Source organism: Bombus pyrosoma, linkage group LG13 (genome assembly GCF_014825855.1).
Source record: "Bombus pyrosoma isolate SC7728 linkage group LG13, ASM1482585v1, whole genome shotgun sequence".
NCBI classification, from domain to species: Eukaryota; Metazoa; Arthropoda; class Insecta; order Hymenoptera; family Apidae; genus Bombus; species Bombus pyrosoma.
Window position 1 is genome coordinate 4,568,900 of NC_057782.1, and position 18,804 is coordinate 4,587,703.

Sequence of the window (18,804 nt, forward strand, 5' to 3'; positions counted from 1 at the left end):
TCGAAACTTTCGAGCGAGGAATTTCAATTGTTTTATCTGCCCAATCGAAAAAATAACGAGCCTTCCGATGGATTCTATTATTTAGCCTGTGGACTGAGTTGGTCGAAAAGTCATCGACGCTCACGTCTCGGATTTCTTACGAGTACCTCCGTCTTTTTCTATCTGGTTCTATTCTGGCGAGGAGTAGTGCGCATTCCATGTAGAGATGCTCGTAGCGAACGAACCGGTGCAGAAGAAGTACGGGACCGTGGCGAGGAACGCAGTCTACCGTGTATAAAAGGGTGAAAGGTGAAGATCAGTTAAGGGTGATATAGTGAAGGCGTTTAGTTAAATCGATCAGATAGCAGCTTTGCATGGCCCCTTGGTGGCACCCTCTCGCGTCTGCCACTGTCTTTCCCTGAATTATGAGCAACGTCCACCTGCAAAACGTTTCTTCCTTGATCTGTATTCCCACAACGAGCACGTACACGCCGGTTCAATCTCTTCTCGCTCTTTCGTTCCTTTTTCCATCCTCGACTTTCAACCCAATCTTTGCCATACGTTTCTCGTCGTAGTACGATTTCGAACTCGTTAGGATTTTATTTTGCCGCTAATCTTCTTAGAGTCATATTCAGGTTGCTCGGTGGTGTGTCTCGTAGACTTTGCTCTTAGATTAACACGTTTTAAATCGCCATGCCACGAATGTACACTCTAATCGTGGTAGCACTTAAAGTGGAAGGATATCCGTGACGGGATTACAGCTAGGAAAGATAGCTGTCTACTTATTTTTTTAGGACGATTGGCCTAAAAGTGTCCGTCGAGGAAATCATCTAATCACCAGACCGAGTTTCCAGAATTACGAGAGGCTCTTTAGCTGGACGATTTATCGTTGATTTACGACAAGGTACGAACGTTTCACTTCATCAACGGTATCGAGAACGGTCCACCAAGTCGAAGGATAATGGTCCGATGAGTAAACGATCATCGTAACCATTACTGATTCTCCTCGGGCCTGAACAATCCCGCGCTTAGCGCGATTTACCGGCAGCGAAGAAAATACGGACTTTCTAACATTTTTCACAGCGTCTTCCGCTATCAGCATTGCAAAGTGGCAGCGAGATTTGTGATCAAGTACTTCAACCTTTAATGGAAAATTAGTACAAGGTTTCGATACGATATTATAGTTAACATAGAGTAGGTTTAATATTTCGGTACTTTAATATTTTGCGAATAATATTTTAAAAATTCGAACTATTTCCAAAGACAAATGAAAACAATTTTGGCAATATGTAATTGATCGACAACGTGCCAAGCTTCCCTGTAGGAAATAGGAAACGCGATTTATTTTCAAATATCTCAGTTATTTCCTGCTATTTGAACATTTCAAAAGAAAAAGCGACGGGGTATGGTATACGGATAAAAATTCGAGTTCGCTGTAACACTATTTTATTTGAAATTTTTCGCATATGGGATAAAATGACGACTCTTTCAGAAAACAGATTTAGAGAGGGAAAACTCGTCTATCTGCCAAATACACGCATCTATGTATAAAAACTCTGGCTCGAAGCGATTGAAAAGACTCGAGCTGGAAATCCTGGTCGGTTAATCGGTCCCATCGTTTCCGTGCACGCAAACGTTTCGAATGTTTCCGTTTGGAAATCGGAATCGACGGGAGGGACACGATCGAATCGAGAGACGCACGCGTGTCCAATTGCAAACGTGAAAGCTGCCCGGTTCGCGCAGAAGTCGGAAAGGAGAGCGGAATTCGATCGACCGGATAAATGTTTAAGCACGCTCCTGCTTCCTGTTTGGACCATTAGCTGCGCCACAAGCCGTGCAATCGAATCCAAGGATCATACTCTGCGTAATGGTCGCGTGCTGACTTGGATCCGCGCGAAGATCTCTGCATGATTTCCCACGAAAATTGCCATCGTGGCTTATTGATTACAAACAATGATGTCCATTTGACGAATAGGAATTTATGGATCGAATCGAACGTACATAATGTTTTCTCATCCTTGAGTTCTTATGTTAAAAAATAATGGTATCTTCTAGCATACAACTAGTTTGATTAATCTGTACAAAATTCAAGGTTGAATTAGAAAATGTTGGGGCCCAAATAACACTATCTTGCTATACCTCGAATAAAGGGGGAGACATTGATAAAACGTGTCGGTCGATTGACGTTCCCTCCTTTGTGCTGGTACAAAGTGGACGATTTAATTGCATGATCGAAGCACATCGTTTCAGATAGATCATCGCCGCATTGAGGTACATTCTATACGTTCCTTTTGAAATGGACAGTGACGTAACGACAGTTTCTCTGTCTGTGTGTTAGACTCATCCTTGTCGGTGAAAGATAATGCGGTAATGAAAACGGTCTCGTTAGACCGCGCAATAAAATGACGTGGCGGTTGAAATCGAATCAGACTTATATAATTTTCTTGACTATCAAGAGCAGTAAATAACGTTGTTGACGACCATTTCGTTCACCGGCAATCTTATTAAGACAATAACCGAGATATTTTGCATAGAGTATTCGTGGACGTAAAAAGATAGCAGGTAATTTGAAAGGGTAATTTTACGGTAGTCCTTTGTTCTAGCCGAATAAAATTATCTTTAATCTCTCGGTTATTAACTCAACCGACAGACCCAATTTTTCACATCACTTTACAAAAAGTATACGTAAAATATCTCCAGCGGTTTCAAAACTATGATAGATATTTATACAAGCCATTATTTTTCTGTGAAAATGAACGAACCTCTGTAACGTCTGATTTCTAGCTATTTTTCAAACGATTATAGCCAGTATTTCCACCTGTCAAGACAGTGTACGGTCGTGCTATAATTATTTGATGGCGTGTTCACAATGACGATCACAGACATTGATAGCGCGTCACGATTCGCGCGATGTAAGAACGTTTCACCTGGTCTTAAATCCGGTCTTAAATCCAGATAACTGGACCATGTTACGTGACTTTTCCACCATATAGTTGGCAATGGTAGAAGTTTGGTTCTTTCGCGCAGTGAAACACAGCCGTCCCAGAAAACGAGCAATCATTATTCGTGTTATTGCGAGCAGGATGCTGGAATATGCGACGCGTGGCCGTCGTTCCATATATTCTGACCCCTGGCATGCTTCCCGAATATTTTGTTCCCTTTGGAATAATACGGTCTGCACCGTGTGTCTCTGCAGCCAGATTAAAAGTCATCCCGAATTTTCTACATCCAAGAGCACAGCCTCCCTGTAATCCTGTCGCAGGCGCCTGTAATCCGTGCGCTTACGTGCAAATCCAAATAGAGATGGAACAGGTGTGCAATTATCTGATGACGTTTACTCATGGATTTTATAACGCTGATGGTACCGATTGTTGTTTGGAATGGATTCGGGAATCGTTTGTCTCGAGCCGGCAGGGTCCTTCTAGATGCTTTAAATCGTCCTTTTTATAGTAGTTCTCCTTTTCCCACTCTAATAAAATAGCATACTTAGTAAGCTTCCTTGAATAATTTCCATGTAACATGACAAAGAACAATGCTGTAGATCTCTATCTGTCTTCAAGATGCAAATGATTCTTATAGCTTTACTGAATACGAGTAGTTTCATACTAGCGTGCAATCTAGCATTCATTTCTATATTTCTTCCAATGATATTTTAACTTTCTAGTGAAAATATCACAGAACCTCTCTGGAACATTTTTTTTTTTTTTTTGGATACGGCTTATTCACATTTTTTGTTCAAATAACAGATATTCATATTCATCGAAATTTCAATACATGGAGTTCACATTAACGTTCACTAAAATCTTTTCTCCAATAAATGGAGTTTACGTTCACTAAATTTCGTCCCAACAAACGAAATTCTACTGATATATATTTAACGATCGTACAAAGGCCATTATCGAGTGCGTTCGAATATCGTTCGAACATTAATAAGGCACTCGAAGATCTTCCTTGGTTCTCCAAAGGTTTTTCCAAAAGAGAAGAATAAACTAACGATATCAACAGAGAAAAGAAAGTACCTCGGGAGAAGTTTGATTCGAAGTTTTCTCTTTGATGAGGTTTGTAACAAACCCCGAGAAAAAGTACCTACGGTCCTTATTAAATTTTTCCAGTAGAGTATTCACAGGGGCGCGAAATGATCGTTCGCACCTCATTTACCCCTCGCGTTTCGGTATGCTTTCTGCTTTCTTTTGCCTATCATCGCACCCTGCGCTATTATTTCTGCCTGTAACAACCCCTCGAGTCTGGCGAGACGACTAATATCTGTAGCTTGCAACCCCCGTCAGCGACAAAGACGCGTTATTATGCACGTTCCCGGCACGTCGTCAGCTTTCAAACAACTCTTTCCCCACCGGTAGCAACAATAACAACCGTGTCTAGTCGCTTGCGTGGCACAAATGCGCGCACAGGAAGCGCACGTCCGATTTACCCGCGTTCGTCGCGGCTTCTACAACACTTCCGTTTAAATTAACCATGCTGACAAATTATTAATGTGCCCTGTCTGCGATGTGCATATTCACACGCGGAACTGTGGCTTTCATACAGCAATCAGAAGACTTTCAATGGGAAGGTTGGTAATTAATTTTTCTAACGAATATTTACTATGAAATTTTCTAGAAGGTTTAGAGGCCCGTTATTCCTTGATTGGAATACTTTTAGACTTTGACACGTTGATTGTTGGTTATTTCAACAGAGTGCACTGTTATTAAGCATGTACATTAATTTGGCACATTTAGTTTCGAGCCAAATAGGAATTTCTCCCCTGATGGGAGACTGCATTAACGTAATTGTACAAGCATCGTAACAAACATAGGGCAGAAGAAATAGAACTAGACACTGCAACTTTGGAATCACAGTAATTCCTTTTCATTCGAAGCTGCACATTTCGTGACGTGTATTTATGGTCAAGGTAAAATCGCGGACGTACGTTCATGGATCGTGATCTTCGATCTACGTTGTTTGCCTCGCCAGGATCTTCCCCAGGGTAACCTCTGGACACGTGGGTCACTTTGTCGAACTCGGCCATTTACCATCACGGTTCGGGTAAGGAACAAACGTTACGAAGCAGTTCATGGAACACCGAAAGCAATAACGACTGGCAAATATTTGCCAGCCGGATATTACGTGTTTCCTAAGCTCCGACATTTCCAATAACAGAATAAATACACCCTGACGTACAAACAAGGATGCATCATCACGCCCTTAAACGGATACACAAATATGTTCATCAAACTATTAATATAATGACCTCCATAAATTAGTTGTGAAGCCAAGCATCCGAGCATTCAATCGACAATGGTAAAAATTCCAATTCTACTTTTCCTAGATGAAGATCTTCATCGATAACGAATGGAAACACGAGAATCACCGATCTTAACGATCCTCATAAGTCAGTGGCTTCGAGTACAGTTACGCGGTTCCGCGGTCATAATTCTCCTCGCTTAATTGTATTAATAAATCCAATTAGAGTGGTCGACGTCGATTGAACGATAGCCAATAATCTAGCAGATGGTACGATCGAGGATACAGCAGTCCGTCTGGAGGTGGGACCAGAAGTTTCTGCAGATTCGAGATTCGCTGCTTCTCGCGCTGTTTCCATTCTAGCTCCTTTGAATCTTCTGGGACGAGCTCCGATCGATCGAATGGAAATTCCATTCTCGTTAAGTGCCATGGAACAAGTTGGAGATATACGAATAAGAGGGGAATCGGTCGTGTCATACCGTTCAGAGGCAGAAGACAGAAAGAAATAGAGAATTGGAAGGGGAAAGCTGGAACAAAAAAGAGGGAAAAGAGACAGATAGGTACAGGAAGGAGAAGAGTAGGTTGGTAGAGAATCTACTGCTAAGGCGAAGCAGATTAGAGCAGGTCGGGCACAGCGAGATTTCATCTATAGGCAGCCGCTTTTCATCCTCCCCCTCCTTCTTCTCGTCCTTCCCTTCTGTGTTCCCTTCTGTGTGAATCGTTCCATTCTCCTGTCGCCCTTGAATACCTTCTGCCCTAACGATAGAACGCACATATAGTTATAAAACCGAAGGCCCTTTCGCAGGGATGCGTCTCTCATTCCTTATCGTCACCTACTGAGAAAAAAAGGTGAAGAACCGGTTTCTTCGCCTTCCGCCGTTTAAAAAATCGCTTGTTCATTAATATGACAGCTTATTACGCACGTGCCTGCTGCCGATCGTCGTTCTCTTCTTCTTTTTCCCCCTCGCTCGGTCGTTTCATTGGGCGATTTATTTCGCGACTGGAAACGCGCTCTCGGTTCGGGGGAAATCAATTTTTATCTTGTCAAGGAAGGAATGTTTAAAACGTGATTGCGTCTTTTACGAGAGATTTCAGCGTGATTAACGATCCATCGCGTTAACTTCATTACGCGGTTTCTTGAATATCTAAACGGATTACCATCGATAAAGTGGTAAAGTGCTCTTTACGATTTATGCAGCGATAGGTTTGATTAGAAAAATCTGGTAGATGTTCAATAGTGGGTTTTAGCTATTCAGTTGTATCACGCTGTGAAATCCTCTGATCCTCCGCTCTAAGGAACGGGTTCAAGCTCGGTGGCAGGCCACAATGGATCGATTTAAGGCGAATAAATGGGCCTTTCGTGGGCCTCAACGCATATCTAAATATTTCGGGCCACGCTGCTAATGTGTCGCTGTATCACGAGGGCACGTTCCAGCGGTCATTAAAGAATTCATTGCTCGTTCACGAGACTACACGCATCCTGTTGGAGAAAGAACCGTTTGGGAAAGGGATTTCACGGAAACGCGTCGAGTGTCGGGCAACGAAAAGGCATTATGCAAATAGCCACAAAGCTCTGCCTGGTGACACTAGTCTCGTATTCCAGAGTCTCGTACTTTATGCTCACGAAATTAATCACCGTGTATTTAAACGCTCTCAACGTTTCGAACGTTCGCACGATTTTTCTCGTTGAAAATTTATTGGAGTTGTTCGCTCGTACCTCGTATCTCGTTTTTTGGCAAACGTTGCCTGTTTTATTCCGCGAGAAGGATTCGTATTATTTCCAGACGAGAAGCGTGAAAGTCAACGTCGTGGAAGTGAAAGAAACCAGCGTCGACGAGCATGGAGACTTGGCGAGACGCAAATAGACGATTGATAAATTCGTCTGGAACGACGAGGCGCATCGAGATGCATGCTGGTGCCTTACAGACTAGAAGGAGCTAATGCGCTTTATGGGGCTGACGGGATATTGATGTGCATGCGGGAGTCTAACGCGCCAAAAAAACAAGTTTACCTCCAGACGCGAGAAATATCACCATTCGAGTTTAAGTTCTGCTCTGAATTTGTTCGTCTATTATGTGGATACTCGAGCGAAACATTTTGCGGTTGCTATAACCTCGTTCAGATTAATCAAATAGCTCGAATACAAGCTTGTGTGAATCAAGTCATTCCAATGGAGCAGCTTGAATTCAAGTGAACTAACTTTAAATAGTGGATGGTTGCTGGAATATTAGTAAAAGTGGTACTTGCTGGGATATTAACAACGACGAATAAAATTCATTTCTTAAAAGAAACAGAAATATACATGTGTTTAATTGGCTCTTAGTACGCACTTCACGAGCTTGAAAGGTTACTTCAAGCCAATACTAAAATGCGCAACAATTTCAAGTAGATCACGTTACTAAAGCAGTTTCAAGGGATTCTAAATTAGACGATTAAATTAATGAGAACCAGGCTAGAAACTCGGGAGAATATTTCTCAGCTTGACTAATCTGAACCAGTCTTAACATCCGAAGCCGTCTTCAAAAATTAAGCATCCTTATTTTTCTTCGCGAACAGTTACTAATTTCTAACATGCTGTATCAGTTTTCCTCCTGTCAGATGTCCTGCACCCCGAAATATCTTTCCTAAGCGATGAAATGGCGGCAGAGACTTAACCAAAGACACGAGAGACAAGTCTCGCGTGCAAAGTTTTGCGAAAAAGAGGAGAGAAAGGGTATCTGGAAAAGAAGACGACGATAATCTTCGTGGCTGGTCCGGCGCACGATGAAGAGGATTCCACCTTCTCGCCGCGGGGCATTATTCTACACGTGCGAACATTTCGCGGGAACAATGGTCCGGTCGTTAGGAGGAGTTTTCGTCCCGAGTTAGGATCGTGTCCGGCCGGTATTATTCCGACGGGTTCCTGGAACGGCGTTCGTTTGTCGGCAAAAATAAGAAGCCGTGAAAAACTGTGAAAGCTGCGGAGGTCCTGCGGAGGAACTAGCTGCCGTCGACTGGCAGTCAGGCAGAACCGACCACGAGGCTTCCCTTCCTCCTTCTTTCTCTCTACACGTGTTTTCTTTTCTGCTTTTTGTTCTCGTGCTGCTGCGAAGCCAGGCTTTTAGCCCTCGTTCTCACTCATCCTTTCTTCCCTGCACACACGCTCATTGTTCGGCCCCATTGCTTCTCGCGAGGACATTTTCTGAAACTAATTGGCCCGTCGCCTCATTAGACACGAAACTCGTCCGCTAGATGACGGTCTTGGTTAACGCGAATACAATCCTAATTGTAACCCAAAAGTGGAGATCGCAGAGAGAGAGAGAGAGGGAGAGTGTGTGTGAGAGAGAAAGAGAGAGAAAGAGAGAGCTATGTGCCAGTAGACTTTCAGTTGAAGTTAATTACCATGAAAACAGCATCTAGGCAAAAATGCAAGTTTTTATGGCGATGAAGGTAGTTAGAGGGAATCCTTTAGGATGTTCAAACTTCCTTGCGGTCATCACGAGAACACTACCTGGATAAAATTGCAGATTTTTGTGGTGACTGGAGGAAACTAGAGAAAGGTCTTGTAAGATCTTCAAACTTCCTCGGAGTTAATTATGTAGAAAACGCTATCGGGGTAAAATTAACAGACTTTTGTGGTAGCTTGATGACGAAAATATTTGAGCGAATCCTTTAAGATGTTCAAACTTGTCTAAGACTTTAAATTTCATTCAGCGGTGCACTGCTCTGCTTTTTTATGTCACTCCGGTTTTTATTTTCACTTCTCGTTTAAATTTCTTCGGTACACGTTTTATATTCCAGTCGTCGATACTTCTAGCATCAGAAAAAGAGAAAATACTTTGCAGTGATATTCGGAAGAATTCCATACAATGCTAAGCGGTGGGAGATCGTCTAAAGAACCAGCGTTACAGAAATCCAGCCAAAGTTCGATCCACGATCGAGAGAGCACTCGAGACGAGCGAACGATTCGTTCAAGTGGGTGGATTGGTGGATGCACCCACGCAGTTCCGCGTGTGCACAGCAAGGCCGTGGAATCGACATAACAGTGGGAGAAGAGGCCACCCGTGGAAGCGCGTTTTACATAATCGGTCAGTCGGGAAAGGTAACGACGCGTTCGCGAGCCGGATGCGCGTTTCTCGTGAATATTCTCTACTGAAGAGTGCTGGCTACCAACGGTGGAAGGCGCCCGAGGACTAAACTCCTCCCTGAACTTCGATCCGTGTAGTTTAGATCTACGCCACACCTATGATGTTGTATGCCGCGTTTCGTCGAGCTGTTGAAACATGTTGCGTCATCGAGTTCATATATCAATGTATTCCGGTGAACGATGTAATCGTCGTCTAACCGAAGGCGTAATAAGTTTATCGACGCAGACAGTTACAGACATCATGGACCTTTTGTGGCGCTAATGAAGTCAGAAAAATTCTCTACCTCGAGATAGGTCGAAGATAGGAAAGAATAAAGTTTGCGTCGGAGAGAAAAGCAAATTTGCAAATTGAGGAACTGATAAAACGTCTCTTGGCCATGTTTGCAGCATATTTATTTTCTCTTTAATATATTTCAACATTTCTTTTAAATATTCATTATATTACACGATTGCCACGAGTATATTCGTAATTATGCTTTAAGAGAACTGTATCTAATTACGTCGTGAAATAGACCTTAAGATTGTTTTTATAGAAGCAGTTATTTTCATTTAATATAAGTCAGTGCTGATGATTTTTATGACACCGGTTTCACCATAGAGGATATTTCGCTTCTAATTAATACAGTATATTCTCATCTCAAAGGTTTACAAATTTGACAAAGCCTTTGAGCTTTACAATTTGTCGAATACGTGTGCATCGTGCAAATTCTTGACTATACATATGGAAACTTTATTCCCTTGAAAACGAGACCTCAAACGAACAAATTTTATTTCATATTTTCGATGCAAAATAACCTCCTGCCAATTGCCTGTACCCTTTTAGTTGCGAATTTGGCAAATACGCGTATATTTAATAAACTGTCGAGCTCGATTTTCTCGAAAATGAAACTTCCAACGTAATTTTATTATTCTTGATATATTCTTTTTCGTTTCGAGCCATAGAGTCTTCTAGATTTCACTGGAGCCACGAATTTAGACCCACAATATGTTCTCATCAGAAGAATCGTAGGATTCGAAGAAAAAGGGAAAGGTGTAATTTAATGTTGGATAGAGAAGGGTCCAAGGGTTCTAATCCGAGAAAAGGAAGGATTTCGTGGATGGTTGGGCAAAGACAAAGGAATATTCGTTGATCGACGACACCAGAGATCTTTTGGGGCTGGAAGGCACATCCTGACCTCCCAGTGAGATAAATCGTCGTGGGACCGAACTTGTGGCCATTCTTCGCTGTTGTTAGTATATAGCCATGCAACCTGTGCGTCCTTGCCGGTCGACCGGTTAATCTTGAATCGCCTGTACAACCTGTCCTTCCTGGGATCTCGAATTACGCGTGGAAAAAGTTGGGTGTTTCGTTTACACAGTCTGGAGAAGGGAAAGAAAGATATGTAAGAGAGGAAAAAGGAGAGGAACATCGTTGGTTGTTCAATATTCGGTCGAATCATGGTGATGTTAACTTAGGTGGCGTAAATCCCTCAGGGGCACAAGTGGCCGTTTAGGCGGTCCTGCAGGGACGAGATTAATGCGTCACTTGGCGAGGAGAGACCCCTCTCGAGCCGTGTCAAAACATGTGGACCGAAGTGCCACCAGCGTTCACGACAATTATCATCTCCACCAGTTAAACGCTTCCGTCTGCTATACTCGACGAGCAACATGGACGAAGAAGTGGTTAGGATGAGTTGAAGAGTCGTCTCTTTGAAGGGTTAATCGCTGCTTGTTGCCTGTTCACACGAAGATAGAGATGGCGAAGATGGTAGAAATTGGCTGGTCAGATTGTGGAACTGATCTTAGGCACCCGGATCCTTTTGGGCATACAGAGGATGGCGTTTTAATGTTGAAATATGGACGGAGAATGGAGTTAAACTATTTTCACGAACTTCTTATCAAAGAGATTTATAGAGGAGGAGATGATATAATAGAGAGTCGGAATGAAAATTTGTTATTCATCTAGAAAATTATAGAATTAAAAATTGTCCATTTATTTCCAAAGATCTGCGTCGAATTGCTCTGTTTTTCAAGAATAGAACTTTAAAAAACATCAATAGTTAAATTCCTACGGAGTTTTTGGAAGAATCGACGCATAACATTGTAGAAAGGATCAATGGGGGAATTTCACCGGCAATTTGGCGTTTATCGCGGATCAGGAAATTGGCGGAAATCGCGGAAGGATGCCACGAGCGCTGAGCGGCACTCTTCAAAGCGATGCCGGAGAAGCTGCACGCGCGTGGGATCGTGACAGGCTCGTTGAGCGTAAACGACGAAGAAGCTATTTCAAAGGGAAACAAAGTCTAAGCCGTTAATCCGCTTGGCACTTGCCAGGAAACGGGACGAGTCGATAGCCGACCCCTACTGCACGACTAGGGTGCGGTTTTCAAACAAACATCGAAAATCGAGATTCGATTCTGGCACGACTTCGCAACATTACGTAATTCGGTCGTTGCACTATGGCTCTTAAATTTTGCCACAGCGGCGGTTTCTGGTTCCGTCCTAGTCACTGTTGTTTCTACGAAATTCCGAAATATCCTCCACTAGCACCGAAATAATAGTTCGTATCGTTAGCTCGTGCTTTGGATCGGTGAAAACGTTTGCCTTGGCTTATTCGGACGGGCAAAGTTCCCGGGTTGGGTTGAAGTTTGGTTGTGTTATTGGATTAAGCTTTGTAGAAAGAAGTATTAAGGAACCCTGAAAGTTTGGAAATGTAAGGATAAAAGGATTCGAAAATTCTTAAGCGAAGAAATGAACAAATGTTAACGATTCGAAGGTTTGGAATAAAGCTGAAAATTAAAAAATTAGGGCTTTAGAAATTTGGAAATCGGAACCTTTAAAAATTTCGATATTCCAATGCTTGTAAATTGAAAAATTTTGAAAATTTGAATGCTTGAAAGATTGAAAACTTGAAAATCGGAAACTTTAAAGAATTGAAATCACAACAGAGATAAGTTACACGAACTGCAGCTATTTTATACCGCTTCCTTGATCTTTCCGGGCATCGTCCAACAGAGTACTGCCGTAGGTCAAGAATCTCTGATGTAACACTTAGACACGCCTCAATTATCCGTTGACTCATTCTTCTTCTTCTTCTTCTTCTTCTCCTTCTTCTTCTTCTTCTTCTACTATTCATCTTCTCAACAAAGGTTCAACATTCTGATATAGTATAATCACCTCTCAAAAAAATTACCAACTCTCACAATCAAACCACTTATTCTGCAAATACATCAAAATAAACAACAACGCGGCAAGCACGAAGAAACATACCTAAGCGTAAGCGATTAAGAGCCGGCACGTGCTACGTAATGTAAGAAGCGTCGTCTAAATTCTGCCTCGATCGAGCGTTTCCCGGGGCGTGCCACGTCAAGAATCATTGAAGCCGTGTTCCGGTGTCCGATCGCGCCGCGATCGTTAACGTGTGTCAACGAGAAGGTGAGTCCATCAACGTCCACTGGAGGCCATTGTCTTCATCCTGGACGAAGACGTTGTCGGATAGGATAAGATAGAAGAAACAAGGAATTCCCGAGGACGTGAGTCGAACAGGGAGGAAAGGAACGAATGCATCGGAAAGGAAGAGGAAAGAGAGAGCCGAAAGAATGCAAAACGCGCACAGTGTGCAACGAGCAATCGAGTTCTTGGATTCCATGGTAATCGTGAGCGAGATGAACCAGACCCATAAAGCTTTACCGTTTCCTTTTACTGTACACACACATACACATACACGAATATGGAGTTGCTCGAAAAATTGGCAGTGAAATTTAGAAAATATTCGAAGATATTGCATGTTTATATAATTCTTTTACTATTAAATATTTGAGACCTCGATGGAGGTTTACTTCAGATTACATGAATGTGTTTGACCAGGATTCTGTGAAAATTAGAACAAATCAAAGTTGTTTCGGTTTATACTCCGAAAGTGATATTTTCAAGAACTGTAATTAGTACTTCTTGTACTTCCGTGTCTTTATACCCAACATTAGCTAAAATTGTTTTAATCTTGGAATATTAGTCGCTCTTGGAATGCAAAGCGACGAATCTATCTGCCCAGAAATTTTTGCACACCACTGTATATTAAGAATGCTATGCTCTTCTCGTATAACACAATACGTCATTATCACTGGATGGCACGAACATTCTGTGGCACGTGAAAACACGATCTTTTGGTAAAAGATTGGAAAAGTTACTCGAACGTAGAAACGTCGATACATAGAATAAAAAGGAGAGGAAAGTTATCGTAATGCTCGGTACAGCGATGTCGAGTCGCGTTCCTTGACTGATTTTTAATCGGGTCCCATGTACGCCCGCGGCCACTAACGTCGTGGACTGGTTCTTTATCTGATTCCGACGCAATTATTCCTGCCTCGGGGGTAATTAAGTCCGATGCAAGCCGAATCGATTTTGATAAGCGATCGGGATAATACAACCTTCACTCCCTGGGATTGCACAATCCAATCGTGCCGCTCGGTTTTTATCGCCCAGACCTCCGGATGGATTTCTATCTCGTGATTGTTATGCCGGGATTCCATCGTGCAATTACTCAACACAGTCGTACCAATGGAATTAATGGGACAAACGAGCGTTTAGGATCGTTAGATTCGATCATTCTGGAAGTTGTTGTCAGAGATCATCTGCAAAGAATGCAATTATCACATAGAAGTATGATATTCCTTCTTTTTAAAACATGTACCCTTAGCGAACCTCTTTGAACTGTATGTGACCTTGCGTGCCAATGGTATATTCTGTACTGTAACTTTAAAATTATCTTCGTTCCTTGTAGAAGAACTTCGATGACCCATTATGATCTTTAACCCTGCCGTTCTGCTCGGCTCTATAAAATTAAAAATGAAAATTATTCAATAGATGTTATCGAAATGTAGGCAGTATTTAAATATTTGACTTGAGTATCCGACATAAATTATACAGGTATATTTTATTAATTTTTGTGTTTCATACTCTTTACGAATGAAATATTTCATAATTTAAAGAGAAACTATTTGAAGGAACGAAAACATGATTTTCCAAGATGAAACTATCTGATAGAATCTTTACTGTTTTCAATTGATTAGATCTAGGTGGCTGATATTGCAAGATTCTTGATCCTCGCTAAAAAGGCACTTGGAATTTCCAAAAAACAGGAGGAAAGGAAGGGAAAAGGGATGATCGAGAGATCCAATGGACTCCATGGCTATCGGATAATATGCACATACGTATGAAGTTGGCGCACAACGGCCGTTAGAACTTTTGAAGCGTTCCTCTTAGCCACGTGGAATCCGTGGAATCGCATTTAAAATTGAAATCACTGGCCCCACTCTTCTCTTCGTCTACCACGAACCTTCATACGCTCATGGTACACTGCTCGCATCGGTACGATCTTGATCATCGACGTCCCTTTTTCTAAGCATTTTTTTTCTTGCTTTTTTCATTTCCCTCCACCTCTTCTTCTTCATGCTGTCCATTTTTCCCGTTGAGTTCCCACCCTTTCTCCTCCTGTTGTCCCCTCTCGTCGCGTTTCACGTTTCCTGCGGTCGCGCATACGCGGCCACACGGCGTCCCATGAATTTGCATGAGTTCGATCTGTCTGGCGTTCATCCAGAACGAATTTCTGTTGGCGATCTTCCTCGTGACCGGTTCATTCATCGATCTCAACCACCGACAGTGACTCGATGAGTGTTTACTTCGCCACCGATCCACGATCGGGCGATCAATCTCCATTTTGGTAGCTCCAGTATCGAGAGACCCGCTCGGGGAACGATATACATCGTTAAATCATGGCGATACTTTGTCTCGCTGCTTGATTTGTGGAGCTTGTTCGATTATGGCAACGAGGAATAACGCTTACATTTGCTGACGTTTTTAACGCAAAAGATAAAAGGATAGACTTAGTGAGTTGAATATTGGACTAGGGAATTTGTTATCGGAAATGTTGGTTAAGATATTAGGAAGATCTTTGGTAAATTAATTTGTATGAAGCATCTTTGTAGAATTCATTCTGTATCTAATCTATGAACAGACTCCGGTTGAGGGTTAAGTTCTCTCTTAAATTTAAGTTTAGGAATCTAGAGAAATTTTGTCACATAAGTCTGTTCAGTTTTGTATTCCATCACCTCTTTATCAGCGATTGGACTCGGATTAAACTCGTGATGCGCACAGACTGAGACATTTGAACGCAGGAATTTGGAGGAATTTGTAGAAATTTGGTTATGGAAACTTGCGAGTGAAATCACTTCGATAGCTGTTCTCATCCCAAGTATCGCAGAAGTCAATAATTGTAGAACTACAATGTCGTAGTTCTAGCTAACCCTGAAGTGGCAACATTCCCAGTAGCGATCATTTCACACGACTGTCCGTAAATCCGCATCACGATGACCGTTAGCAACAGTTGGAGACAGCGATAGCCGCGCTTCTTGTATCTCCGGCGCGAAGGTCGGGACAAGAGATTCACTGGGTGGTTTTGCGGTTGAGTCGTCCAGAGAGCCGAACGTTGAACGTACAACGATCGAGGACGAAACCAACGACGACTTCTTGATATTTCTCTCGAACATAAGTCGCCTTTGTGTTTTTGCTCGTTTTGCAAAGGCTAGGTGCCGCCGCGGCCATAAGATCCCCATGTATCTGACGTAAGATGGATATCGTATTCCCTATAATGCATAGCCGGCCGTATCGTGAATTCCGTGAAGAAGAGAAGGGGCTTGCGCCTGTTCCGAAGCTCGCTCACGAACTGTCTTTTGCATAGGTTATCGTGGAAGACCCAGGATACGGTCAGGTCTGGCATTTTTTTCGCCCTGGCCCTAACTTTATAGTCGCAGCTTCTTCTTTCCGGTGGCCACTGTCTTGTTGACCTTTTTATGAGTTTCTTCCACGTGCCACCATTGGTCGAAAAGCAGGCTCCCGCACAGAGTAATCTCAACCATCCCATCGTTGGAATTTTCAAGTAGCTTGGATTTAATTGGAGCTTGTCTTTGCTGCTGGTATTGAGAGATGAACGATGTCTCATATGCCAGGAAACCTGGCAAAGAAGTTGTCGTGTAGCTATCGTTGATCACTAAGGATGTGAGAATAGGGCTGGGTAGAGTTATTTGAGTCGAGCTAACTTTACATTATAATTGCAATTCCTAATTTCTCTTGTAATTCGTCAAATTCAGTTGTAAACAATTTTTAAGCGATTTACCGTACGTTTGAAAATAGTCATCAGTTTATGTACAATTTACCGTTCATAGCATTCATGGCAGACAAAATTTGAAATTAACGAGAGAACATAGTTTTCGTATTTAATTTTTCAAACGATAAGGTACAAATGACATTTAATATCTATAGGTTCAGATTAACCTGATATTCGTTTATCTGATCACAAGTCTACGACATATAAAGGGGAAAGGAAGATTTATCTCTGGTTTTGGAATTTATGTAATTTTCATAAAAATCTATGGCTGCCTCGATAGTTGAAACGAGACTTTCCACGATTCTGACAGGATCATGTTACCAATAAACATAAATTATTCTTTAGGAACGTTAATTGGAATACGCCTAACAAAAATGTTTGAGTACGTTGTGTAACGATATTAATAACGTCCTGGAGTGAATGCCGGAGACGACGTTTCAATGAGAATATTTTCAAGCGGAAGGAATGCCCGTTTTTCGGATGGCTTCGTGATGGATTGGGTAGAGTGTTTCGTGAAAGGCGAAGAAGTCTCGAATGGTGGCCAACGATCCGCCCCTGGCTGTGCAGCTGATACTTACATCTGCCGCGATCTTATTGCCCTCCCGCGCTTATTCGTCGGCTGCATTCGTTCGTACTTTGTCGGCATGGTTGTTACAGCACGAGGTGTTCGATGTATCGACCTCGATCGGAGCATTGTTCCGTTTACAACTGTGGTCACGCAACGAACACTGGCGCGCTGCTTCTGCTTGACATCGTCCGATCGCTCGCAGCTACTCTTCTCCACGGTTTCTAATCGACTTTCGAAAGTTACTTCCGACTCGTTGCGCTCCGAATCTTTTTCTAAAAAGAAATACATACTAGTCCAAGAAGAATCAAGGGATCTTACGAGCAATCGAATAGCTTCGTTCGTTGTTCAACAGACCTGGACTTACGTTAAGAAATCCAATTCTATTGATTACAGAAAATATAGTTGAAGATTATTACAAAAGTTTACAAAAATTGGATGACACAGTCGGACTCAAATTTTGTTCCTGACGGATAACAAAGAAGTAGAACGAAAGATTCTACAAATCCAAAGTAATTCCTTGTTTGACACTGAATTGGAACACAAATTAAAAAATTCATTTTCGTGGATTTATAGAAATATGATAAAACATTGTCACAATCGTGAAGAAATTTTTTGAATACATGCAAAGAATGTTAGAAAATGAAAGTTTATCTGGTCAACGCACTGTTTGCGACGACCAACGATCTCCCGTATGCACTCAGCTTATAATCGACGGGAGAAGGTGGACCCCTGATTGTGCGGATATCCGTTCCGGAAGAACGCTTTACGTTCGCCTCTAAAAGCCAGTCAATTTTCCAGGAGGAGAAAGGACGCTCCACAAACAATTAGAGTACTTTCCTAGGTTCATGCCGCTCGTTGTAACTGCTAAAGCATTGAATCTGTTCGTGAGAGGTCGATTTACAACGTCCAGGAAGCGTATACAACTCGACTCATCGCGATCGTGAACGCGACCAACGTTGTTTTTCTATGAGAAAACATGGCGATGAAAGTTGTTTTCTTATGAGAAAACATTGCGACTCTTGGTTCCCCCTCGAGCTTGTTGTTGCGGTATGCAATTAAATTTTATAGAAATGACGTTTCAATACGCAAACGAGCAGTTTTACGATACGAACATTGCGAGATTTCGACGATGAGCTGCTTGTAAACCGTTCGTTACCACCGGTTAAATGCAAATGGGTTTCTACGAGGTAATCATCGTTATTTGTTCCACGGTGATCTTAGACACGTCCGTGAATCTTCTCAGATACTTTCCAATGTTCTATGACTTTTGTAGTATTTGGAAAGGAACGTTTTGTTCTCCGCGATGTTGAAGCAGAAACTCGGAGGAAAGCTCACGTTTTATTCTTATTTCTTCTCTGTCAAGTTTGAAATTAAATACTAGTGATTGAAAGCACGCTGTTCTAGGATTTCAACGTTCAATAATACAGTCAAGTAGGAAATTGAAATGAAGAATTCAGTAAAAGTGGACGAGAATATAAATCTCTTCAACGTTCGATAATTAAATCAGAGTCGAAAGTATTCAGTCATAAAAACATACTTAACCCGTAGACAGTAGAGGCTGGATCATGTGACACATATGTAGGTTGATATTTCACATTTATTGTCGTATCGAACTGTATAAGAAATTAAATTTTTTAAATAGATCGGAGATTAAGATTCTTTTTCCCTGATTCTTCACTTTCACATAGATATAAAGTAGAATATTCAACACTCGTAACAGCGATAAATAAATATTCATTTGCCAAGGGT

At 42.0% G+C, this 18,804-nt stretch overlaps 1 protein-coding gene across 7 annotated transcripts in view; it reads left to right on the forward strand.

The window, feature by feature from the left end:
• Window positions 1–18,804, forward strand: part of LOC122574244 (tensin-1) — a 202,399-nt gene that overhangs the window by 31,078 nt on the left and 152,517 nt on the right. The gene's annotated exons all lie outside the window — the stretch shown is intronic.